Below are 27,869 nucleotides of genomic sequence, written 5' to 3'. Positions count from 1 at the left end.
GGCCTTCAAGGTTCCCTTCATAAACTGCATCACCAGGCCTTTACTTTACTTTGCTTAGTGAAGCCTTGACTCAGCAAAGCTGTTAAGAGCATTGAAATCAATGGCCACTAAGTATGTGTTTAAGGGATTTAAAGCATAAATGTAACTGTTCCATTAACCTAGGGCCTCAGTCTCTTTCCCTCCTGCAACTGCCTGCACAAAATTTAGCTAAACAAGACACTAAGTTAAAATGCTTATTGGCCATCAAATCTTGTGGGCGTTGGAGCATGTATGCCACCTTGGCTTCTTCTTCCTGCCCTGACTCATATCCCTCTCAGTGCATTGCCTTGAGTTTGATTCTGCTGCTCCTAGTCCCATTGAGTAATAACCCATTCTTAGTGAAGTCCCACTGAAACTCAATGAGATGTTGGCAAAGTGAACACAGAAGAAATTTAAAAGCTGGAAGTGGCACAAACAGGAAGGAGAAATCATGTCGCTTGCCTACCACAGAGACCACCTAGACAATCTGTGGCCAGTGATACAAGCATGGAGAGAAGTTCCTTCTGTCACCTCAAGCTGAGCTTGGGACGAGAGGACCGTGAGTAGATCTTGTTCAGGAATTCTATGAAAGACCACAGAAATAATAACAGGCCAGGCAGAGATGCAACTTCCTCTATATTTATAAAACAAACAAAAAAATCAACCTCACTGCTAAGCGATGAATCTTCTTGAGAAAACTAGAGCTTTCTTTGATGCCTGGTCTATTATGAGAATGTCTATTCAGCCTTGATCTTTTAAACATGCAAACAATAGAGATTCACTCCAGTAGCACTATCCTTCAACAAAAATTCTAAGAATCTGATAACCGAAAGACATAAGTTTAATTGGCAAAAGGAAAGGAAAATGCCTCACTTCTCTAACAGCTGAAACAAATGATTGCATACATCAAACCCAAATAAAAACTAAGACAGGTGAAATGTTAAGAAAAGGGAAGGAATGAAACCAGAGGATCAAATTCATTTCCAAAAATGATGAATGACTATTTTTCCTGTGAACCAAAAACCACAAAGTTAATGGGACATTCTTCCCTAAAAATCCATAAGGGAAGCTAAGCAGGCAGGAGCTGCCTTGCTCCTTGGCCTTAGACAACCCAACTATCAAGCTGTCTGGGAGTTCAAACACCCAAGGGCCAGCTCTGCAGCTCCATCGCTGCTGACTTGGTGTACAGATGAGCCGCATGGCTTGCTGTGGTGGAGAAAGCCACCTCCTTGTCTTGGTGGTCACTTGTCTGCCTGTCTAGAGAACAGATGGATTTCTTCTCTGGACACTCCAACAGCTATAATTCCACAGACGACTCAGAGGTGTCGCCATCTCACTATAAACCAAAACACTTAAGACTTCTCTCTCTTTTTTTGTCTTCATGTAAACTCTCTTCAGTCAGTTCTACTAAATGCTATCTTCTTTTGAACTCACAGACATCGATATAAAATCAGAAGTACTTCCAGCAACACAGGTGGAGCTACACTGGGATACAGCTGGTATAAAAGCAGAATCACAAGAATGAGATTTTCATTTAATAAACACAAACTGTGGCAGTCATCATGAGTCCTACTGTATTTTGGCACAGTTCCCAAGAAAACAGGGTTCTCACTCTACAGGATAACTTCTTTAAGAGATCAGAACCTGAAATCATATCCCCTTACATAGTTAATGTGCCCCATTTACTTTTCAGTTTAAGAATATTTAAAAATAATAACACTACAGAAAACAAGTATATTTTGATTCTATTATGGTCATCTCCAAAGCACACTGAAGTGGCCAAGATACAGAGCACCGAAAGCAAATTTTAAATTCAGACATGGGTTGTCAATATTAAGTTTGGGACTTTTTAGATAACTTTATATAAAGTCATCGCTATAGGAAAGAGAAGTGAGCAATATCTAATTTCTGTAAGATAGTAAGGCATCATGGTTTGCAATATTTGAATTTGCCATGAATGTCTGGTTAGTGATGAATATCATAGTTCATTTCAAGCAACAAGAACGTTTGAAAATAGATGTCTTGACTTGAGAAGACCTAACAAACAGAAGGAATCAATGCTTGACAAACAAGTTATTCATTTGGGAAGCTCCTCTGAGCTCTATTTAATAGGAACCCAAATTAATTTCCAAATACCATTTAGCTAGTCTTTGATGTGGTATATCACATCTTTATCAATGTAACAACAATTAATTATCTGATGTAGGCATTACTATTTCTTTCCAGTCTGGGAATGGTGTGAATTTTCTTTTTTTTTCTCCCCCATTTTTAAGTCTTTTTAATTTCTTTTTTGCCTAAAGACAAATTTGTATCTACCACATTCTGTCTTTATTCATCTGTTGCAAACTTGTGGTCTCTCTAAGGAAACATCAAGTTGTGTTTCTTGGTACTTCAGATTTGATTATTGACTCTATTACATGTAGAACTGTCTCCCAAAGCTCACGTATATCAGGACATGACCAAAACATACGGTAAGAGTCTCCCACATGCCTATTACAGATCCTGCATTCGTTATATTCTCTTGCTCCCAGATGATGTGATCTCCCTCATGGCTAATACCTCCAGTGCAAGAACTTGAACAGCATAACTTAAAAATTGCATCTTGCACTGCTTTTTAATTCCCCTTACCATTCTTAAACCAGCTCATTTCTAGTACACATTATTTGCTATTTCATTGCTTAACTGCTTACCTGCTGCTTCAAGCACCGGGTAGGCAAAGTAAAAATGTAGGTATAATCTGGAAACAGCAGCTTTACAATGGGAAACAACTGTGTTCCAATGTAGTACAGGATATTTCAACATTTAAGACTGGCTTCCTCACTCAGACTGCAAGTGTTGTCATTGGTTTCAGTACAGTTTCTCATGTGACTTTAAGTGTTCCCCAGGTTCAGAAAAAGCCTCCAAATCTGTTCTATACAGATTAGGTTCATTTTGTGTAGTAAATAAACTAACGTGTTCAGTACAAAAATAAAAAGGGGAAAACCCTGAATTATATCAAAGGACTCTTTAAGGATGATGTTTGAAAGGTGATATGGAGGAGAGCAAAACAGGAGACATTACAGACTCCAAGAGGTGCAAGGGAAGACAAAAGCAGCTTCAAAATCAGTGAGTGTTGGAGCAGATGAACATTTCCAGAGTAAGGGCACTGGAGAATACCCCATTCCATGAGGTTTAACAGCCATACCCCTAATGCTGTTATAAGCATGGCAGGTAATATTGACATGGAGCCAGATAAGAAAGATGTGCTGGCACAGACTCTCACAGGTTAGAAAAAAAGTATAATCAGAAGTAGGTGAGCTTTCTACAGCAAGCAAAGTAGCACACTGCTACTGTTATCCAACTGTGGTCTTCATTCATACTGTGATAACCTAGGTTGTGTGTCAACATAGTAACTGCCACCACAAAAAATGACATGTATAGAATTTAAAATATTTAACCTGTTATCAGTTGTTTGAATTTTGGATTATGCTTCTTAGGGTTTGCTAGATATACAGACCACATACTATGTTTCTGCTTTCTGCTTTGATTGACTGCACATTTAAATCAGGTTCTGTGATTATACTAGTTCTCCAGCCTTTTTTATAAAATTTCTGTTTTCTATAAGTAGATAAATTTATTACAGTGTTTATAAATTTTCATAAACACAGTGCAAATTCAGTCAAAGCAAATGAGTTTCAAAACTGAAATGGAAACTGAAACATTTTGCAGTATGCGTCCCTCCCTACTTGGGAGACAGCCAGATCTCAAGAGGTTACCAGCTCAACTCAGTAAATCCAAAGATGTTCCGACCAGCATTCAGCTTGCTGGGCAACTACCTGGACAGAAAACTCCTTGCCTCTGGGGGCTTAACTCATTACTGGTTTTAAGGATTTCTTATGCAGCCGCTTTACTGAAAACATCCTCATCCCTTTCTAGAACTGAGGAAGGTTTACTACCAAGGCCTATGCTGGGCTTATTTTTAGGGCTCCTTCCTATTCTTTCAAGTTGTGCCTCTTCTTTCTTGAATCTCCAAGTTATACAAACCTCCAGGAACTCTGCCTTCCTTTCACTTCAGTTGTCCCTCCCCTGTTCGTTTTTCCTACTATGTGAGTCTAAGTCTCTCACTAACAGACCCATTTCGACAAGGTGAGATATGGAGAATAATGGAGGAAAGGAGTTAAAGAAATCCTTTTTCATGGCATATGATTTATTACAAAAAGAACTCTACACTCTTCCCTTCAGCTTTGTAAGGTTGCGTTGGTTCATTGGATCAGTACCAGGTGAATCTCCAGATAATACTGCACACAAAGCCAGGGAGTTCAAATCCACAAATGGCAGTACCAACAGGGTTAGGATTTGAAATTGAAAAGGTAGCGGGGGGAGGGGATGCACTCCTTTTTTCTTTTCCTCAGGCTTATTGCAATAAGAGTGGAGACAGAGGGTAATTGGTCTCTATTGTTGCACTTCTTCGAAGCAACAGTTATAGCAAGAAACTGCTGTGAGACTGCAGCCTGCAATATCATGCAGGAAGAGTAGGTGTGCAGTATGAGAGAGTGAATACAAGGGCAACACATGGAAGACTTCTTCTCTTAATAAATATATCATTTTAAACCTGTTATATTCATGACATTTTACAAATCAGCTCTACACCTGCCGTTGTTGAAGTCTGAGTCTTCATTAGTGTGTGTTTCACCGTTTGGGTGCTTGGGGTTTGCGATTTATGCATTTGCCTATTATTCATTAAAGAGGATTCATTCAAGCCCACCTATTCTAAGGCAATTAGGTAGCAAGACATCCTAACACCCCAGCTACAGAGAATCCCCCCTCCCAACTCTCTCTCCCCCTCCCCAGCTTTCTGCATTTTTAATTTAGAGCTCTGGAAACCTTCACAAAGGCTATTTAATATAACCACTGCAGTGTGCTCCAGGCAGAACACAAGTGGCCATACAGAGCAGAACAGCATTAGCTCCCAGAAACCACATGGTGGAGTAAATGTTTACAGAATGAGCACTGCATGGTGTACTGACATAATTTTAAATAGTACATGACGGTTAAAGATGTGTTTCTCCATTTTCTGTGTAAACAATGTTAAATAAGAATAAACACAAAGAGATATTTTCTCCTTCTGATGAATACATGCATTTCTCAGAGCTGGTAATAGAAGTTACAGACATATGCACCAAGGAGAACACACATCCCCACCTAGCACGGGCAGACTCCCTTCTCTAATCTTCAGGATGTATCGCAATTCCAGTATTTAACTCTCCCTACACACCTTAGGTCCTCAGTAATGCCAGAATTCATAGGCACAAAGCAGAATGCTGGGAATAAAAACCCATCCCACAGTTAGGAGAACTGTCCCATGAGTGTGCCTGGGATGTAAGATGGTAAGATTCTATCACTAGCATAGCTCATCCCTGTGGCTAGCATAGGACTCAACCCTCCCCTGCATGTTTTCCTGCGGAGTGCCCGGCCCAGTTTTCAGATTTTCAAGTGACAGGCTTTCCAGCACATCCCCTGGGAGGCAAGTCACAGTTTAGCAAAGTTCTCCCATAGGAAGTGCATGTCTGGTCCCACGTGTGGATCTCTCCGAATGAGTGTTCTGCAGGAGCAGGTCTCGTCTGTCCTGCCCCTGTAAGGTGTTCTCAGGACTCCCACTCCCAACTGCACGACTGCACGCTGACTCACTGGCATGTCAATCTTGCGCACCCAGATGCTTTAACCAAGTTACTGAGAACACCTACGGTTCTTCCATTTTAAAGCCTGATTCATTGTTTAACCTTCCAAAACCAAACATATCATTGACTTAATGAGAGGAACACAGCAGACAGTGGGGTTTTTCCAGCTTTTGGATCCCCAAAAATTTCCACTGCAGGCATTGACCCTTCAGAAATTTCATGTACAGAGACCACAATGCAGTATTTTATGAACTTTCTTTCCTGATGATATCCAAAAGCCACATGCAACTTATGGATAACAAGCTGTAAACCACTGAGAAAGAGAATTTTAACTTCACACATGCTTAATTTACTGGACTTCCACCTCTGAGAGTGCTGTCAAGAGGTCAAGTTCCTCTAGGCCCTCCTGCCCAGTCTGCCTGACACTTCCACACAATGCCCGAACCCTGTGTCCTTACAAACCTTTCCCTTCAGACAGGCAGACCTTCTTTAAACAATTTGTATTTCTTTGTCATTCTACATTCCTGGAGGTGGAGGTTTTGTGGAGATAACGTAAAGTCGTCACAGCGGTTCACAGAAAACAGCTAATATACACGTAAGCATTTCTGGAGACGTGGCTCATCTTGAATTATACTTTTGTTTCCACTTCTTCCCCTCATCAGACTATGCAACAAATCCAATATGCAACACACCTCACAATTATCAGCGAATACTCCAGCTATTGTAGAAAGACACTCCTGCACATTACAACATATATTTCATATACTTCTTGGCAGATGAAGCTAGCAGTCTTGCTTAACCTACTCACCTTCAGGCAAGAGGAAAGGAGTGTCATGTTCCCTGTAAGACCAGCACTATCTGAACACCCTCAAAAGACAGTTCAGCTGTTACTATCAGACCTATTAAACACAGAAAGCTGCAAAGGAGCCAACCTTAATGCCACAAAGGTGAGCTCTCAGAAGTTTGGATATGCCACAGCTGCACAGGTACATACAACCTTCATTCAGCCCTGTGTCTGTCATTATTATGACACAGCCTTTAACTACAGGGGCACAGGGTGTTTCTTCCACACGGCTCTTACTTTTTTCTGTGCACTGGATCAACACTGTTCATTAATGAGTGGATTATTCAATATTTCGGCTTTTCCTTATTGCTCAATCTGCAGCCCTAGGCTCCTGCTTACTGCATGCTACTCAGAGCCTGCTCTGAGGACAGAGCTATTTAGTTCTTCATGGCTTTTCTAAAGTGCTTAGCACTGCAGGAGACAACTGCTTTATAAACACTGATGGACTAATTTTCCCAACAGCGCTGGTACAAGAGGGGACCACATTGTCCCCAGTTCATAAAAAAGCAATTGGGACAAAAAGTGACGTACATTAGAGACACATGCTAATTTGGGCCACTGTATCTGAGAGGCCGAGGGCAGGATTTTTGTTTAAGAGACCTTAGATTTGTATAGCACATAGCATGTTCAGCATCTAACTTACTCTGATTTGAGCCGAAGCTGACTGTACTCAAGGCTTCTCCAGATGTGATGCCAAAATGGCAAAGTGAGTGAATAGAATATTAGAAACATCCAAGTTTGTGGAATTAGCACAGTTGGAGGTTCCTATAAAATGGTAACACATTACTGGATCATGAACGGGGTTTGGGTGTTTTTCAGTAATACCTTAATTCAGCAATTTTGCTTGGCTTTGCATCCCAATGAAGCTGCATTCAACTGTGTCTGAGAACCTGCTGTAATATGTGGTGGTGAAGGTTAGCGCTGCACCTGATAGTGCCTTTACTCTCCTGAACAGGATTAAATGATTACTCCAGAACATCACTTATGAAAGGCCGTGATGCTGCACACATATTCTCAATAGGTAATGCCAAAACTCAGCCAGTAGTAGTCCATCTCCATCATCACAAAGGCCTTTTCCTGTCTGATATCCTGAAGTGAGTGTTTGACTTGATACCAAAACTGTCAAGATGTGTGCTATTCTGATGAGACAGAAAACAGAAAAGAAACACTGGACTGGCAAACTGCTGGGTGAATACTAACTAGCAAGGCTTAACTGGCCAGCACTGGAGAGCACGATTGCTGGCTTCCTTTTATAACTACGTTTGCTAACAGGCTCTAACACAGTTAGGTATTTCTCACTCCCATACCCAACCAGAATATTGATTGTATTCCTGCATAATCTTACTATGTCTGTAAATCGTTCACCTTGCAAATGACTTTTTGGATACATAAGTATCCATCTATTTTGGATTGGTGGGAGAAAAGGCCCCTTTTATTGTCTCTGCAGTGTTACTCAACCCACACATGTTGCCTGCAAGCAGCCTACCCCTGCTTCATTAGTTAGCATGTGTAATTTTCATCAAAAGTTAGAGTCAGGGATATGTCCATTAGCCAGGCACTCCAATACAGTCCCTTTACCCCTAAGTGAAAAATTTACAATTGTATGGAAAGTCCTAAACAAAACCCCAGGTCTCATAACATTATAGGAGAGGGGAAAATGACCCAATGGTTCACTTAGGGCGACAACATGAGACTGTTAAGACCTCTTATGCAATGTAGGGAAAAACTGGAATGCCTCAGTTTTTCTGTTATAAAAATAATTATATTATCAAGCCTCCATGCTGTTTTGAGAGGAAATACATGAAGGATTATGAAGTACTTTAGTGCTACAGTGATGGGGATATATTAAGCTCTACATGGATGGAGATCAAGTGATTTATGGAATCACAGAAATTTTTTCTGACAGACCCTGAATTTTGGTGAGGTTCACTTCCAGCAAGATTGCACTACTTCACACATAACCAACACTTCTGAAATGTCTGTAAGAGCAATAAGATATTCCAGTCCATTTTATGAGAGAAATTCTCTGAGGGTTTGGGTGGAGAAGGGGGATTGTATGTGGCTGTTTTGTTATCAGTGAACATTTCCTCTAAACTAAGTAAAGATATTCTCCTCTCAAATGTGTCTCTATTCTCACTTTAATTTTCAAGGTCATCTGGCTGGGTGTGTTACATATCACTGTCTAATTAAAGAGATAAGGTTAACCTTATTCTATTTGATTGTTTTGGTACCTGTCAGCTGACTACTCTGCATTAACAAAGGGACAATGTGCCCAAGTCAGTTAAAATCAAAAAACAACCCAAACAAAAACCAAACCAAAAAACCCAGACCATTTTGTCTTTGGAAACTCCACCAGAAACTCTGAGCATGATGCAAATGTTCTTCCCATAATCACTGCTATGATAAAATAACAAACATTTCATAGCAGAAATAATACCAGTGTCTTGTTTGTCACATAACATTTCAGAAGATGGCAGGCAAGCTATAAAGCCCTGATCTGTCTCTGATTGCAATCAATAAAAAGCCCAGATGCTTTCAAAGGGAGTTAAATCAGGCTCAGATATTTTCCAATCACTTGTTAATTTAAGGGGCAGAGTTTCATGATCAGAGCTTCACTGAGTAGTATTGCTTCAGTCCAAACAACACAGAGAACGAGGAACTATTTGACAGCATGGTGGTCTCTGTTCCATTACCAATTTCTACCTCAAATCACTTAGGCTTTATATTTCCCACCAATCCCATCTGTTAAGCACACTCTACGCCCTAGAAGGCAAGGTACCTGGCAAAGATATATTTCTCATCATACTCCATGACATGTCCCCTTACTAACTCAAAACAATGTATGAGGGGATTTGGTGCCATCACACGAGATATGGATCAGTTGTCTGACACGGATGCTTGTCCGATGCAGAAGAATGGGAATGTAAAGCATTCAAACTGTAACTTCTATCCATCACTGCAATGCACCAGCAGAATGTGATTTGATACCAAGCCAAGCTGAAACTACACATTTTGATTCCGGAGCACTGAAACATCTCATTGCAATGAATAATGGTACAATGAAAGATTAGTTTGAGAATCCTGATGAGAATGTTAGATCTGAAAAATTTAAACCTTCATAGATTTGGAGCATTTTCTTTTCTGTTGTTATTATCCCTCAAAAATAGGCACTTGGGGGGTAAAAATGGTCAGAAAAGCAATTTTTGTCTAGTAGTTAATAGAAAATTTTATTATTATATACTTTTCTGTGATGTGTAGAAGAATGTAACAATTACTGAAGCCATGTAACAGTTAAAGAAAGGAGGTAAGGATGAAACACCATGCTAAACTAAATCTTCAGGTAACTGTTATACAGGCGGACTAGGAAAGAGTTCAGGTGGAAGCTGATCTTAGCATCCTTCTTATCTCATTCCATACATTTAACTTACTTAATCAAAAAAAGCAGCTGTGTTGCCTGAATGTCCGTGAATGAAAGATTTTTTGTCAATCTAGTTACTTGAATTAAACCTGCGTTGCAGAACTGGTCTTATTTTCTTATGTAATCCTTTGAGGCATCGTCCAATATGAAATTATGTCATGCCACTGGACTTGGCTTTATACATCTCTTCTCATCCTTAGATACTTCACTTTCAAACTTAACTGTAGAAGGCCGAGAACTCCATAATTGTCAGAGACATGAGTACACTTCAATTAGACTTCATTCTAACTGTATCCCTCTGGCATTATGGCCTGTATTATTTTTTTAGTGAACCCTCCTTTCAATTAGTCTGAAATTACTGATTGATATTAAAGTAGGAAGATACACAGGTACATTAAAATCTTGTAAGCAAATTGAAACAAAAGAGCTCAACCATATATTGTTTCACTGGCAACCATGTACAATGTCACTCAAAAAGTAAAGTGAATAGGTAAAGCACAAGCCCAATATTACTTTAGCCAAGTTTTATAGGGAAAATTATATTTAATCCAGTAGCACATCTAAGAAATTCTTATGCCTGACACTGTCAGCACCACAAGTGCAGATTCAGCCTATGTCATCCTCTGTTGAGATGGTGAATGTTTTACCTATTCTTTTAAGCACATTACACGTGAAATGAAGGATGCCATGGCAGTGGAAGAAAATTCAGTGCAAGGTCATCTCATGGTTAAAAAGTACAAATGCTCATGTGCTTGTGTGTGCTGCAGCACTCAATACCTTTTGCTTTTCCATGCCGGTTGTTGTCAGAGTTCCATTTCCTCACCACATCTGCGCTAGAGCAACAGAAGTGCTACCTTTCAGTCTACCTTCCTAAGAAAAGAAGACTTGAATAACCATACTGATCATGCACAAAAGTGTGGTTTTGCCTGTCTGTCCTTCTCTGCTTGTAGTCCATCTAAATTCTAAACCCACTGGCCAATTTTTACTCAGTTTCACAGAAAAGGACATAATGGTAAAGAGGCTTATATGTACATATAAAACGTGTGTGAGCATGTGTGCATAAGTGGAAAAGGTCAGGCTTAGGGAAGGAGATGCATTTAAATCTGTTTTGTAAGTTCAGCTGGTCCTGAGCTCTGCTCTTCTCCCTGTGCACATCTAAGTGGATGAGAGATGAAGTACAGTGACCTGGCAGTACCATGAGAATTGGTCCCCACAGACAATCAGCAATTTACAGATGTCAGAGAAATTGGAATTTTGAGAGGAGTTTTTGGTGAGTTTTGGGCTTTTTGCGTGAAACAGATTCCAGCAGATATGCCTGGCACTAGAAATCACTTCCTCCTGTCCCGGGATTCAGGCTCCATGCAGGAGAATGTTGCACTCATTTCAAGCAAGGCTGTTACTGTAAGTGGGTTAAGCTGTACCATGTCCAGCTGAAACCAGAGAGGAATTTAGAGATCACAACACATAACATCTAAATCCTGTCCTATAGCACTGGAGGGGGAACACTTACCATTTGACTTGTCTCCTTTTACTTAAAGGAAGCAAGGCTGATTAGGTCATGCTGTTTGTGCCTGTCCCTGTTACACTTCAGTAAATTTTGGGTCAACTGGTGACCCTCAACCAAATTTGACAATAACTTCAAAGATTTTCAGTTCCAGTAAGTTCTATGAAGATAGGCAGCTAGGCAGAAGAGAAAGAAGCATATCCTATGAACATCTCCACTGAAAAGATTATATAATGAAGTCAATCTTTATTAGGCAATAGAGAATCCACATGGGGGAAAAAATGCTCCCACTGTATGACTTTTTATCCGTGGAGATTTTCAAAACTTGACTGTAAAAAGCACCAAGTAACCAACATAACACTGAAGTTAGCCCTGCTGTGAGAAGGGACTTGGACAGAAGACTTCCAGAGGTCTACATTAATCTTATTCCTATAATTCTATGAAAGTCTCAAATATAGGGAAAGTTTCAATTGCTGCTCATACCTCAGTAGACACTAGAGAATGCAGCTGTGGGACAGCAGACTTCACAGGCTCATGGAATGACTTATTTTTCTTTATGCACATTTGCAGCCTCACACAGTTCAGCACCCTTGAGATAAAATCCTATAGCAAAAATGTACAATGAATGAGAACATATATGAGTGGGAAGTGGAGGAGCAAACAGATTTCAATTTCAAGCTTTCATGGCTTAGCATAAACAAACACGAAACAATTCATCCTCAGAATATAGAGGTGGGAGGGGGATATTGACAGTGTCCTCTAGACACACAGGGAGACTGAGAACTAGGAGCCTGTAGCGAAGAGAACATTTCAAAAACTGTTTAAAGCCTTAGGAAAGTTAGAAGCAAAGATAAAGCTTGCCTGATTCATTCACTGCGGCTGTAACAACAATTCTTTTCATATATTGCTACCCCCCAGATTGTCAAAATTAAGCCAGGTCTGTCAAATGTTGGTTTCTCCTTAACAAAGACAACCTTTTGAAATCTCAGTTAAATTCCAAATGTGTGAAGAGATTTTGGAAAAGTAAGAACAGTCTAATAACTTTCTAAAGGAAGCCACAGAAATAGCTTCTAAAGAACTCACACTGAGCTAAGTCTCTTTATGAGCCTGTAAAGTTTTTTTAAATTGTGTATTTCCCCCTCCTTTATTTTTAATGAATTTATCCTCTGCCTGCATCCAAGCTGACATGGGACTAAAACTCAAAATACTCATCTAAGATGGGGCCCCGTTTCTACACCTTTTAGATGACAGACAGTGCAACATTCTTGTAGTGGTTATGAGGTGATTAGGGAGATGGCTTGCTTCTGTTACAGATTCTTATAGACACTCATTTGAGCTGCAAATGGACAAACACAGTTCATCCTCCCAGCTGATTTGCCCATTAGCTTGCTGTTTCCCACAGTAGCAAAAGCAATGATTAACTGCGTAGATTGTTGCTCACTGCTTTAGCACCGGCAGTGCCTCCCATGGTAAGTCTATTTCAAAGCATTGCTGCCAAAAACGAGTAATGCTAGTTCAGACTACACCCCTAAGCCTCTAAAACCACTGCTTCTGATATGATGAAGCAAAGTACCAGTCCTTGTTTTCCCAAGTCATCCCACAATGTCATCTTCCTGATGGGATTCAGGAATCAGTCCCTTCAACTATTCACTGCCCCAAGAAGTACTTCAATATTTGGCAGGCAAGACAGAAAACTATTCAACAGTCCTGCCACCTAGTTTGTTCAAGCTAAGACTAGGATCTGAGTGGTGTGGCCTCCACTGTGGATGGATTTAATTCTTTGATTTTGGTAGTTAGTGCTCCCACCTTCGAGTATTTCAGAAGCTGACTCTTATTCTTCCTCCTGACAAAAAAATTCAAGGCAACTTACTTGTAAGGTTCATGAAATGCGATTACTGAAGGCATGTAGAGAAAAGAGCAATCCACTGCCTTCAAAATCAAACCATTCCTCTACATTGGCTTGACCTGAATTCCTGTGGTATCCCTGAATTCCTGTGGTATCCCTATCTGAAACTCACAGGGCAGAATTAATAAAATAAAATAAACTTTGACAGTAGTGAAATGGGTCACACCCTGGCCATGCATGTGCTTGAAAGAGAAGATGGAGGTAAGCAAATTTGAGGCTTAGAAAATTAAGTAGCTCACCTGTAATGGAAGCATATGGAAAGAATATATGGCCAGGAAAAGAGGAGGTGAAAATTACTTTCTCCACTTTAAAATAATATTTATTGAAGCCTGGAAGACAAGAACTGAGGCAAAGAAAAAACCAAAACAAAACAGCCCAGAAGAGCTCTGAAAATCCAATCACTCCCATCAGCCTCTGGAAAATGGATAACCTATGCATGGTGTGATTGAATTTCTCTGTTTCATCACCCTGGTGGTAGCATCTTGTATGAAACTGTGGTTTATGAATTGAGTTTTGAGAGGGATCTGGGAGAGCAGGAGTTATACTAATCTAATCAGGATGTGACAAACACATGCATCAAAATGTGGCATTGTCAAGATCCAGAAGCCACTTAATTCCAGAAAGATTTTAAAGTTGGGAAAGCAGTTTTGGCAACAGGATTAGAAATTAGGAGAAGGAAGATGAAAATCCAGGTGAAGGAAGATAACACAATTTTTTTTCAAAATATCCTTTCAAAATTTAGGCCATGTTCCTACATGGCTTCTGACTAACTTCTTATACAAACCTATGTTTTGTTCAAATGAAGGATACAGGTGCCTTCTTCCATTTATTCCACCTATTTCCTGAACATATGGTATAATGGACTGAAAGATACTCGAACTGAGATAAATAACACCATAGTAAAACCCATAAAACCCATAGGATAAAACACCACACAACATTCTGAGCAAAACATCCTAACAAAGCAGGTTAAATATAAAAATAACATGCTAATATCATTGCCACACAGCAAAGAAAGAAACATGCTAATGCCACTGCCACACAGAAAAGAAAGCAAGATTCATGAGATTGCTTTGTAATGGCTCCTAAACAAAAGCAGTGCACAGAAATAGTCCATGACTGTCAATAACATGAGACCAGATAGGAAAGCATGTGCATTTAGGAGAGATGACATCAAACGCTTCCTTCAAAAGAAAAAGAACATCACAATCACTTTGTATTTCCCTGGACTCAGCTTGCATTTCCTATCTAAATACTGAAGATAGCTTCACAGGATAAGTACAGATTAGCAAAAATATTCAAGGTGATTGAATGGATTAGTATTATTGTTTAGCACAATGCAAGGTGATAGAAAAATTCACAGAAAGGAAAGATCTGATACCTGGACAGCCACTTGAAATTATGCAGCTCACACTCTGAATTTTTACATTTTTTGTCACATCATCAAGTGTCACAGTAGATGCCTGAAAACAGTTCCAACTAAAGAGTGAGATTTAAAGCTGGGGATCTTGAGCAACAGGTGGAACAAAAATTCCTAAGTAAACTGCTATCTTGTTTGTCACACAAATAGAAAATCCATGTTAGTGCCAGAGGCAAAACCAACATGTTCTAACACACTACACACAACAAAAAAATCTGAAGAAGCATTTGTCGGGGGGAGAGGGGGAAGCAAATAAAAAGAATTTAAATCCGTCTAGAAAAGTCCAAGTTGTGTTAAGAGGAATCCATTAAATTCATTAAATCCCAGTCAGGTAGAAAGCATAAATGCATGGCATCATCACCATTCTGGCTACTGTAATCACGTCCAGCAGCTTGCTCTGTTTTCCCCACCCTCATAAAGATTCACGCTTTAGTTACAGGTTTACTGATGTGTTGTGTTCCCCTTAGGTCACAAGAATGCAATACCTTATGAAACAGATAGACTGTTTCACGGCATGACATGGCTATTTGGTTTATTCTAGGTATCCAACATTAACAGAGTGAAGCTGAGGTCAAACTATGAACAATTCCACATAACCTCTAATTAGGGATGGAGATTTTGCATTCAGACATTACAATTCTACAGAGTTTTCTTTGTTTCCAGAACCAAAGACTTTGTACTTCAAGAGCTAAATCAAATCCCCTAAAATTCAGACATCTACGGTTTGCTTTACAGTGAGGTTCTTGGAGCATTTCACAGATATTAATGAAATGTCCTCCAATGCTTCAGTGAGGCAGGTGCATAGCATTAGTCTCACTTTGCAGCTAAGACGACCGAGAAACATAGGGAGATTGAGTGAATCATCCAAGATCATTCTGGACTTGTCTGACAGAGTCATAAATAGAAATCAGGACTCTGCAAAAAGTAAATAAATCACCTCCCCCCCTTGGAAGAACAGCAAAATATTTTGTTAATTTTAACTGCATGCATCCTTCCATGCTTCTGGGTTACAGCCAGGAAAGGAAATATCAATACTCTGAGCAAGGTCATTCCCACAGAAAGTCCAGGCAGACCTTCAGCCATAAGTAATGTGTGCAAAAACTGCATATCCTCGCAAGAATTTCATTTGAATGTTTAAGATTCAAGATACCAGTATAAGGATTTGATATATCTCAATAAGCAGTATTTATCTGCAAAGAACCCCAGTTCCAAATTTACTTATGTTTTCTCATAGGTGATTACTGAGGCAGAAATAAACAGCCAATGACATTCACCAAGTGGACACAGGACAGCTAAATATGCCAGGTTAGCAAAAGGAACTTGCCTTAGACTGGAACAGGCACCTTTAGCCAAGCTAAAAACAAATTAGCGTTGATATTTCTCTCTCAGTGTAGCAGAACAGCTTAACTGGTGTATGTGTGGGGGGAAAATGAATAAACCCAAATTGCTCTGCTTGACCAAAGCACTACAGATACCTCCCCACTCCTAAGAATGCAATATTCAAGCTTAACTGGAAAACTTAAAATATATTATTTGGGCTAAAAAGGCTGTTTGCTTTTTACTTCTCTTGACAGTTTTGACAAGATGACTATCAGATGGAAGTTCAGCGATAGATGTAAAGGAGAAAAAGGCCAATTACCAACTTTTTTCTCCTTCAGAAATATTTGAAACTGCTTCCCACCAATGAAAAGTACATAAGCATATAATTGAAAACTGAAAGGTAGCTTACCTGAGGCAATCAGCACAATAATTGGGACAATTCTCAAACAAAAATATGTCTCTCCAAATTTGTGTTCATAGCTCTTCTGACGTCCCCCCACCCCTTGCATTATAAGTCAGGACTTCAATTTGCTAACTCTTGCTTTCTCCGCACTGGCACAAAAGATGCTCTGCAGCCATCTCTGTGGCTATACTCCTCAGCAAACTAGGATCATTAGCGTGGCTAACAGTTTTCCCAAAATAAAAAAAAAAAAAGTATTAACATTGCAAAAACCCGAAGTCCTGCTGCAATAGGGAGCATTTGACTTTTATGCATCCTCTGTTGCAAGAAAGTGACATTTTGAGACAAAGTCTGACATGACAAAATTTCTTTCGCCCTGCTTGCTTCTTTCTCCACTGTGCCATGCTACTTGCTCTAATATTTGAGCAGATAACAAGAAATTTTGAAAAGAAGATAAATCTTTAAACTTAAGGGACTGAAGGAGGTACTACACAGAGTAACAACCAGCCCTGGACACAATAGAATGTACACCTTAAATAAGACTAGAGTGGTGGGCAAAGGTGGGGGGAAGAGGGATGATGCAAAAGCACTATGACTAATGGCAACAAATGTGTTAGATTCACAACCCAAGGAGACAGGTAGTGGTGGTGGGGAAGATGTATAAAAGCAGTTGATCAGTTATCAGGATAAGAAACTAAGGTCTGAGAAGACTAAAATATAAGGGAGTGATGAACATCAAGATGAGAATAAAAAGGATAAATGTGTAAGGGAGGAGCTGCTGAGCACACAGTCGGTCACAAAAAGGAGAGAGTGCCTAACCAGAAGACAGAGGCATTCAGAGTGGCCAGAGCTTACTGTGTCACTGTTTATGATATACGAAGAATGGGAGCAATCACAAAGTTTGGCTTCTGGATCAGTTTCTGGAGCATCATCCAAGCTTAGCCCACAAATGTAGTTGTTTTCATCATAACACATACAGGATTCCCAGGCAAAAATGTGACAAATGGGTAAAGTTGTGTTTGGAAGTATCTCAAAATTAAAAGAAAGAAAGATGGAAGGAGGAAGCCATAGAGAGGGGAAAAAAAAAACCCAAACCACACACAAACCAAAAACAAACCACCAAACAAAACCCAAGATATTTAACAGATCACTGAGACCAGTATATGAATGCCAGCATATGGCAGTAGCTCATCACAAACAAGGCAAATAAAGAGACTGTTGGTTTAGTCTTCTGTAGCAATTCTCATCTTGTGAGAAAACACTCCGGTGCTAATAAAGAAACAGACTGACCATTCATGTATGGTTACTGAGCCAGAACTAGAGTCTAGTTAGTGATAGCAACATCGGGTACTATTATACTTTTTTAAAAGAATAAATAAATTTAAAAAAAAATAATCCAGTGGACCAGATCCACTGTCAATGTAAATTGGTACAATTCTCTTGATAACTGAATGCATGGATATCAGTAAATTCATGGCAGCTGGAGAACAGCTCTTCTGATTCGTGTTAAACAGCTTAAGAAAAGCAAGATAAATCTCATTCTAACCCCATCCCCCTCAACTCCCATCAGTTAACAGGGTTAGAGAAATCTGTCCATATGGCAGTTTAGCCCACTTACTGTAGATGATACAAATCACTTTCTGGGAACGCTCCACTGACCACAGACGGCTCTAAGCCACCAGTCCAGAGTAGATGACTAACTTTTAGATGGCTAAGAGCTAAACAAAATTAATCCAACTTGTATTATTCAAGAATGTTTTTAAATTGTAGGTGATGTTATACCTACTAAGCAAATTCCAGAATCTATAGGGCAAGATCTTACAACATGAAGACAGTAATCCCCTAATCAGGTACACAAAGTCCTTCAGGCTTTTCAAAATACAAAACCTCAAGGGAAACTTTGTTCTCAAGCATTTTCAAGTCAAGTTTCACAACCCAAAGAGGTGTATAGTTTCTTTCCACTGAGTTTTCCGAATGGAGCATCGAAACCTTTGAAATTCTCTCATGGCTCATTTGTAGGCATCTCACTGCATCCCTGTGAGAGTGGATGAGAGGGATAATTGAAAATGGAACACGTGGGCATCAAAACAAGCAAAATGACCCCCTCCTTTCTCTTTTTCTTTTTCTTCTGGTTCACGCTTCTAAATGAAATCCCAGGCTGTCTTCCAACTGCTACTCGGAGCTGTCACAGAGAAGGAACACGTAGAGAGCACTTAAACAACTCACTGACCTATTTCCATCCTTGTTGGTGCTGCTGCATCTAAACCCTTCATTCTGGATTCTGTGCACATACATGCACACGTGCACAGCAATTTTCCTGTATACCCCCACGAGGAACTATTTCCAAAGTCTAACCTCAGCTCCTGAAGGAAGTCTCTGTTGCCTCCTGAACAGCTGTTAACCCCATGGCCTAAGTGACCTCCTTAATTAGGTTAACTTTTGGGAATCTACCCGTTGGGGGAGACAAGGAGAGCTTTAGCTCACTGACTTGTCCTCTCTTGTATTAGTTCTGCTCTTCATTAGATGCTGCTCTACATCCAAGGAATATGCACAGATACTTTTATCCTTCTTAAAAATGCAAACGCACAAAGCACCACTGCATAGTGGAAAAAACCTAAAAGCACATTAATAGCTGCAAAATTTAGCTGCCACTAAATTCATGTGCACAGCAAAAGACCACCAACAAACACCAAAGTGGCTAATCCCTTCCCACAGCACTCCAATCAATGAACCTCAAGAATGCAAAAGGTATCCGAAGCTGAAGGGTTCTCAAATCCTTCCTACCTCTTCTGCAGTAAAAAAAAAAAAAAATAAAATAAAAAATTAGCTTTGTTACCCTATATGACTTCTGTGCTACTATATGCCACTTCCCAGGAAGAAGCAGTCACTGTCTCGCTGATCTTGGCTGAACTTCAAAGATACAGAAAAGTTAATTGAATGAAATGACACTTCCAAAGAAAAACTTTGTGTGAAAAGACCTTCAACAAAAGATTTTAATGAAATTTCTAATCCAAGGCGCTCTAATACAGAGCAGCAGCAGCATTCTTGATATTGTAGTGGAACCAATAATGCTTAGGAGGAAACTTTTCTTGGTTGTTGTTCCTCCAAAATGTGTCCTTCTTATGCTTCCACTCTTCAATTAAAAGGTTTATAAAAGAAGAAATTAAAAAATGTTAATGAAGGCAGTATGGAACATTAAAAATAAATATTTTTGAAGGTGGAGGCCACATTACCCTTTATTGGCACCTGAAAAAGGATAAAGTAAATGTTTCATTGTTGTTTCTTTTTATAACAGTGCTCTGACATGAGTGAGTGTAATTATTGCATCTGCAATCTTGTATCATTCTCTCAACAAGTTTTCTATTTCTACTTAATATGTTTTTGTATAGAAGGAAGCCGTGGTCATCAGGGTGCCAAGTGCTGCAAAATGCTGTTGATCTTTCAGGGAGTAGAGCATGCTCCTGTAGGAGATTTTTAGAAAGCTATGCAGAATTGGATGAGAAAACTAGACTTTCAGGAGCCTTAAAAATTATTATGAACTTCAGAATATTCACCTACTCTGAAAAGCCCGGGGAGACATCTAATTCATCCAGGCTCACTTTTTTAAACAACATACCATTTGATGACACCAAATTTCTACAGACACACCTATAAGGGAGGAAAAAGTTTGGTCTTCATCTGCAGGAGTCATAAGATAAAAATTTGCTACTTGCCTTGGTAGCTTGTTTCCCCATTTGAAACATTTACTTTCCCATTTGAAAGTTTCACTCTCCAAATATTTTTGTCATATCCTCCTCTGATAAAATTTTCAGTGCCTGCCTTGCCCCCCTGACTGAATGTGTGCGTGATGGTGGTATCATCTTCCTAGATTTGCACTACAAGATATTTTTTCCAGACCTCAGATAGATCTTTGCTTTTTTTTTCCACACTCCAGTTTTAAACCTCCAAAAGTAGAGTCAGCGCAACAAGGCATATTAGCTAGGTGAAAGCACAGGATTAGCCCAGTGTCTCAGCCGAGCTCTTTCTGCATCTCATCCCCCATGCATATAAGCTCCCCTGAACTCTCAGGAGGATGTCATAAAAGCCCAGGCTAATAAAAGGTATCTAACAGTTACTCCACTCAGTATTTCCACATCAAGTAGCGCAGTGGCATGTCAGCCTGGTATAAGAATCATAGAATCATTAAGGCTGGAAAAGACCTCTAGGCTCGTGAAGTCCAACCGTCAACCCAACACTACCATGTCTCCTAAACCATGTCCCAAAGTGCCACGTCTACACGTCTTTTAAGTACCTCCAGGGATGGCGACTCCACCACCTGTCTGTGCAGCCTGTTCCAATGCCTGACCACACTTTCAGTGAAGAAATTTTTCCTAATATCCAATCTAAACCTTCCCTGGCACAACTTGAAGCCATTTCCTCTCATTCTATCGCTACTAACCAGGAAGAAACGAGGAACCAAATCACATCAACACAGACTGGCAAGCAAGGAAAGAGAGAAGGCCCCTGTCCTCCTTGGCAAATGGTCAGCCATGTTCAGAGCAGATTTTAGCTCTTGCACTCTGGCTTTGTTTATGCCCAGGCATAAAACAGAATATCAAATGTCATTATGATTCTGCTTCCCACAGTCATTCCCAAAAGCCTCCTGAACTCTGTCCCTTTCAAGTCAAGGATTGCCACAGAAATTTTCACTAAGGCAACCTTTTGTCATTTCCTACTGGAGCTCACATTTGGTATGTCCTGTTGGTCGCAGACATCATGTCCTTTTCTGCCAGTTATTAGGTAGCTAATTCTTAATTTCTTATTAGCAGGTTCTGTCCCATGACATGTTGCTGGAATCAATGGAAATTAGGTACAGGATGTCTTTAAAAATATGCCCCAGAGTAGCTGGAGTCCAGGTACTCAAATTAAAGCAAGTGTCATTGGTTGAAAGGTAGTTTAAGTGCCAAAGTCAGTATGAGAATTTGCGCTAAGTCCTTTCAGGACTACACCTAGGCTCATAATTCAATTAGGTATTACAGCACTAAAGCCAGACCTTTGCTCCTGATCTCTGGGCAGAGGATTTGGTGTTTTAAAGAGACAACAAAGCAGATGACAGCACTTTCCCTCCTGTTCAGGTCTATATACTAAAGGCCTGTTCTACACTAAATTTTCAGGAGATTAGAAGACAGACTCGTACATACTGTAGTTACAGCGGTGTGTTATATATGCAAATGACCATTTAATGATACCTTCTCTGAAGGATTCTTTTTTTTTTTTAAATTTGGGATAGAGTTCTGAAAACAACTGAAAACATGTTGATCTTTTAGGATTACTGGAAACAGTCTCCAGTGGAGCCTTAAACAGGCAGCTCTTACATTATTACTTACATACCTAATCATTTCTTGCAGACACAACGAAGATCTTATTTGCAACAGCATCAACTGCTTCCAGAAAAAAGTCTTTATGTAAAACTACATCCACTTATGTGCAGAAGGAGAACTACAGAGCTAGTTCTAGAAATCTGCTCTTTACCAGAAAAAGCCCTTGGCTGTTTGGGTTGTTTGTTTGGGGTTTTTTGTTGTGGTTTTTTTTTGTTTGTTTTTTTTTTTTTTTTTAATTGCTAACCCACAAGCACCCAGAAAAGTCTTATTTATTAAACAAAATTTTAGACAAAAGGAAATATTTCAAACTATACATGACAAATATTTCTGCCATTTTTTTTTTTAAACAAACAGATATGGAAGGTCAGGATTCCAGGCTGTTCTTGGGAGAAGTTTAACAGGGGCTGGGAGGGGAGAGATTATACAGCAAGGCATAATTCTATCCTGCAGCTGAACACTCTCCTCCAAATTCCATTCCTCATATGCTGTGTCCCCCGAGATGCCCCATCCTGCCCCAAAACAAATCCTTAGCTAACAGGACAGAAGCAGCTGCTTTGGTCCCAACAGTGATGCACTTATGCCTCCAGGTGATCCCTTGGGAAATTTTACTTGCAGCTGTTTTAATCCTGCTTGTCCTTTTAGACTTATTTGTGCAAAGGAACAAAATCTGGTGGCAGTAGCTGTGTTAGGAAGCCAGGCTGTTATCACCACTTGTGGGTCAGAACTGGGTGTCTGGCTTGTGGGAGGTCAGAAGTGTCAAACAGGACACTAACACTTGTGCATCTAAATGGAAAGAAGCAATAAAACAGGAATCAAAAGAGAAAGCTTCATACATCTGAAAATCCACTTCCTTCTTTAATGCATTTGCAACACAAATAACTGTAGAGCCCTTCCATGGCATCAACAGGGAGCTATAGTTTAAAGTCCAAAGCCAAAAATTTCAAGATTGAGTATCTATTTAAGTGTCTGTTTTGAGACAAGGGCCTGTGCTTTTAAAAACTGCTAAACACTCTTCATCTGGACTCTAGAAGCCTTTGACATATCTCAGTGTCAGCAACTAAAACTTTGGCACCTGAGAACCACCAACTGCTTATGAAAACCTGAGCACAAGCCTCCAAACCCAGTGCAGGCCTAAGGCTTTCCTCACAAGTAGAACAGGTCTGTCCAGCTGAGTACCTTGCACACCATCCTGCTCCAACAGGACATAGTCAGAAATGCACAGGAGCACGTGGAGAGCACAGAACTGATGTCTAGACTCCATGTTCCTTGTAGTTTTCTAGAAGTTCTGATTAAGAAACAGAGTGCTATGAAACAAAGCTCTCTATGTCAAAGCTCTTTATACCAACCAGTTATATTAAAGTGCTCCAATCAAGTAAATAATGACCACTTGGCATTTCTACTGTATTTTATCAGTTTATCATTGGCAGTAATTCTAATTTGTAAGACAACTTCTTTGGGTAATTAAATGGTAGTATGAACACATATACTGTGAGAAGTTTAGGCAATCACTTTAATTAAGATGACCAAAGACAAAATTTTCTGTTCTAGACAGAACTACATACCAGCTTTCACCTTGACCACTGGTCAAAGTCAAATTAGGATCATTTAAGAGGTCAGAGTTTAATAACATTTATGTCCCCAGATATAGGAAAATACAGTATTGTTTCCAGGGGTAAGTAAAAGAGATGTGGACTGTCTGAGAGATCCCTTTATAAAGAATGTGGCCACACTATTTTCTTTTGTCATGGCCTGCTTCCAACTTAGTTGTTCCCAGTTCCATGTTCCAGACTTTTATTTTACAGGTTAGAGATTGGACCTTTTCAATTAAAAAAAAAAAAAAAAATTCATATTTGACGTAAAACAAAGCACCAAGTCTGTAATGAACTTAACTGTTATTGAGAAAATGCAGGTACAAACCATTTCTGATCATGCCAGCAATGATCAAGTGGTCAAAGCTGGCCTTCCTTCTGCTTCTGCAGACCTGGAACAACTGCGGGGCTTAAGCAGCTTCAGCCCAACATCTTTGGTTTAAGGCAAGTGTCCACAGAGGCATCAGCAAAAGTTAACTGGATTTTCTGAAAAATTATGAAGTTTTATTTTGTGATGTTTCTTCTTTTTGCTATTTAACTTACACAATATGAAACTGTAAACCCCTCTGCATTGGACAGCTGAAAGAAAAAGCCTCTGGCTTCCACTGATTCTAATGGAATTTGTCATTTGGAAGGAAGAAATTATCTCCAGAACTCATAGGATACTTCAATAAGATCGAATGATTTAAGGTTATATGCAGTGCACCCAATTTTTCCAGTCAAATCTATAATTCTAAGAAAGACCAAGAGATCATCAGGTATATGGGCTTCTTGCAAAAGAAAACTCTGCACTATGCAGTAGCTTGAAAATCATACATTTTAAAGCCAGAAAGAGCCTATTGTGATCATCTTTGCTGATCTACCATTCACACACAAAGATCTCCCTTGAAGCCTTTCCCATTCACAAAAAAAAAAAACAACCAAACCCCAACAAAACAAACAAACCAACCCCCAAACAGATCCTTTCAGAAAACGCTTTTATTTCAAAACAGTCCATCAGGGAAAATGCACCAGTCTTTAACCATCCCCTCAAGGACTTGAATTTTCATTTCTTGAACATTAATATCAAGACATGCTGCTCTTTTATGTCTTCCCTATTGTACTGAAAAGTAACCTTCATACTACTCCATGTTAGTATATTCCTAATGTATGTACTCAGACTCGGATCATGGACTGATGAGTCTCCACATATGGTCTCAGATCATGCCATTCATTCCTTTGCCTGTTGTCTGTTAATCTAAACAAACCAAGCTCCAGGACTGTCGTTTCACATGGCAATTTTTCTAATTCTCTTCTCACTCTTGTAGTTCTTCAGAATGGGTAGAACCTGTGCCAAACACAACTGCTTACACATCTATGGGCTGCACTTGTCTGACTGGCTTTTGAAAAGTTGAATTTCTAAATGTTACAGGTAACAAGTAATAATTTGAGATAGATCCAAGATACAACTGAGTGATGACATAGACTCAAAAACCAAGGTTCTTAGAAACAGAATATTTATCTAGAACTTTTCAGACAGGAATCAGAAATAAAAGTCTGAGAGAGATTCTTTATTCAAAGTATTCTGGTTGGCTGGATCAAGAAAGCTGTGGTTGTCTCCTCCATCTTCAAGATGAAAAAGGACTGGACTGAGTTGTTCTAAGGTAGCAGTCATTTGACTTCCTTGGGAATTTATGAATCCTCAGCTCTGTTGTTACTGTTAACAAAAGCTGACAGTTAAATGCATTTCATTAACAGAAACTAGAATGAGAATGACAAGACTTTAGCAGATCAGATCTGTAACTGAAAAGGTGACCAATGTAAGGAATAAGAACTGTCTGCTAGGATTGCACTTGCCTCTCACCCATACCAATAACATCATATCTCCTAGATGTGACCTGTCTTTCTTTTACACTAGTTAGCAAAGCATCAGCAAGATGGAGATGTCAAGAACAAACCTATGCCAGCATCAGCTTCTCTTTGCATGTCAACAGCAGGAGTGATAGTAAACCCTACTGGAAGAATTAAAAACAAAAAAGATTTTAGCAGCTGAAAATGTACAGAAGATTAGCAAAGAAGTAGTAGAAAGTAAAGGAGATAGACTGGCAGTTTGTCAATTGATTCTTCTCAGTCTTGGAAGAGCGGACAGAAGATCTATCCAAGGACAACTGCTGGGGTACAAAACTTGCTGGGAGCCTTGCATGGAATATTCTCACTGTGTAGCTTCCTCACTAGCAAGCATTGCCAAAAGATTGACTGGGCCTTGAATATCTGTGGATTTCCAAAACCTACTGAACAAACCTACCTCCTGATGCACAAAATGACAATTTAATCCAGATGTAAAACAATAGGAAGAACCATAATATGCTCAGCTGCAACAGCATAATAAAATTCCTAGTGCCTGAGTAGAACTCCACCGTTTTGCCCAAGCAGTAAAGAACAGGAGAACGGAAGAACATCTAAAAGTAATCCACTCTGGAGAAACACACCTTTTGGGTCATCCTTCCTTTGCAAATGTGTTTTATCACTGAAAGCTCCTTCTCTGGGTTCACCAAATTTAGAGTAGTCCTACTATCAGTTCATATATGAAGGTTATTCAGCCTGATTGCATAGTTAGCTATTGTGTTTTCTGCCACTAACCAGAGGAGGGAGAGGGAAAAAAAAACACCATAGAAAAAGGAAAAAACCTACCACTTATTCGTCCTATTATATTTAGTACTCTGACTTCCCCTGCTAAAACAGCTTGCTTGATTGCCTTGTCCACCTGCTGTGTCACACTCTTTTAGCTCTGAAAGCACTTTGGGAAAGTGAGGATCATTTATGATGTGCTTGTACAGCTCCTAGCAGAACAGGATTGTGGCTTCTGGTCAATGCATTGTCAGTCACCTGAACATTCAGGCTCCCTTGCTAACCTGTTTTAATTCAAATTAATATACAAAATTTATTATTAATAATACAAAATGTGACCAGCCTGAGAGGCTTTGCACATTTCTGACATCCTTCTTTCAGTTCGTGAGATTCCCAGAGATACACACAACCTTACCATAAGCCCTTCCACAATGCAGCTCAATCGCTGCTCTGCACAGGATCAGATCACAGCTCAGCCCACTCTATGAATAGAGACTGGCCTTGTGTACAAGGAAGACCCATTCGCTCACCCAGCTGTTACTTGGAGAACCAAATGCAGGGCCCCTGCCTCCCTTTCTTCCCCTGGGCATGGTGCAGAGGCACCATAGAGGCGTTCAGGCTTTTCCTAGATCCAACAGAGCTGGCAGACTTCCAGGATAACTGCTGCGTTAGCCTCAGGGTGTTGGAAAGCTCCAGTCCTTTTGCAAGCATTTGGATGTCTGAATGGCAGTGACAAAAGGGAGGGGGCAGCTAAACCCAACCCCCCCACCACAACAGCATTCCAGTGTTATTAGAAATCCAGCTGTTCTCTGCAAACAGGCAGGATTTACTGTTCATATTTTGGTTAAAGAGACAGATGAAATTCCCCTTCCTCATCCATTATCATTGTATGATCTATACAATTCATCAGCTCAATGGCCATGTCAGTAAAGAAAAGGGAAAGGGAGCATTAGTATTCAGAGCACACACACCACACAAGGCAGCAGGTTTATGATCTGCGCAACCTGAAATAAGCACTTCTCTTCCCTGGGGACCTGGGTTAACACTGAGTAGCTGCACGTTAAGTCACATATACTTCTATTAATATACAGCCTTTCCAGTCTAGGAAGGGAAGAAGAGGCAGAATATCTGTCCCACTCACACTGGCAGGGACAGGTAATGTTTTTGTGGCTCAACACTGTGTGTCCAGAAATGTCACATCCTTTTTCTGATCCCAACCCCTCCATGTTGGCAGAGCGCTCTTCTTCCAGCTTAGACACCAACCAGGCAAAGCCATCAGCTGCCAATCAGCTGTCACATCTACCTCCTCCCAGACTACCCTGACATCCCCCCTCTGCCTGGCACCAGGGGCAGCAAAGAAGCAATCTGCTATGAGATGAATTGCTCCCTCTGCTGTGTCAGCACAGCTGTGATGGCTTCTGTATTTATAAGCAGTGGAGAGAGAAAAGGATTTCGTGGACAGTTTATCACCATGTGTATGTAACAGGGTATGAGAGTTACATGGAAACAGCTCTTGTCCAGCCTCTGACACTGTTAAGTCCCTCTATTGCTGAATGGACATGTTGAGTCACCCAACTTGTTACTAGTATAAAATAATAATTTACTGCTGTTAGCAAATAATAATCCTAAGAAAGAGATCATATAGGCATGGTTCATTTGAACACACCAACTATCCAATAAATCACTGGTTACCACTGTCTTTAATTTCCAAGATCCCCAAAACAACTGCACAACCACCACCTAAATCTTGGGCTCTGGCTTCAAAATTGCTTTAAAAGCCCATCAACACACAAGCTGCCACAAAGGGATCCCTCTCTGCTCATTCC

The 27,869-nt window shown here is 40.0% G+C and overlaps 1 protein-coding gene across 1 annotated transcript in view; it reads right to left on the bottom strand.

Moving 5' to 3' along the window:
* AGBL4 (AGBL carboxypeptidase 4) overlaps window positions 1–27,869 on the bottom strand; it is a 984,974-nt gene that overhangs the window by 170,507 nt on the left and 786,598 nt on the right. The window lies entirely within an intron of this gene.

Source organism: Phalacrocorax carbo, chromosome 6 (genome assembly GCF_963921805.1).
Source record: "Phalacrocorax carbo chromosome 6, bPhaCar2.1, whole genome shotgun sequence".
NCBI lineage: Eukaryota > Metazoa > Chordata > Aves > Suliformes > Phalacrocoracidae > Phalacrocorax > Phalacrocorax carbo.
This window is presented reverse-complemented; position numbering and strand designations above follow the sequence as displayed.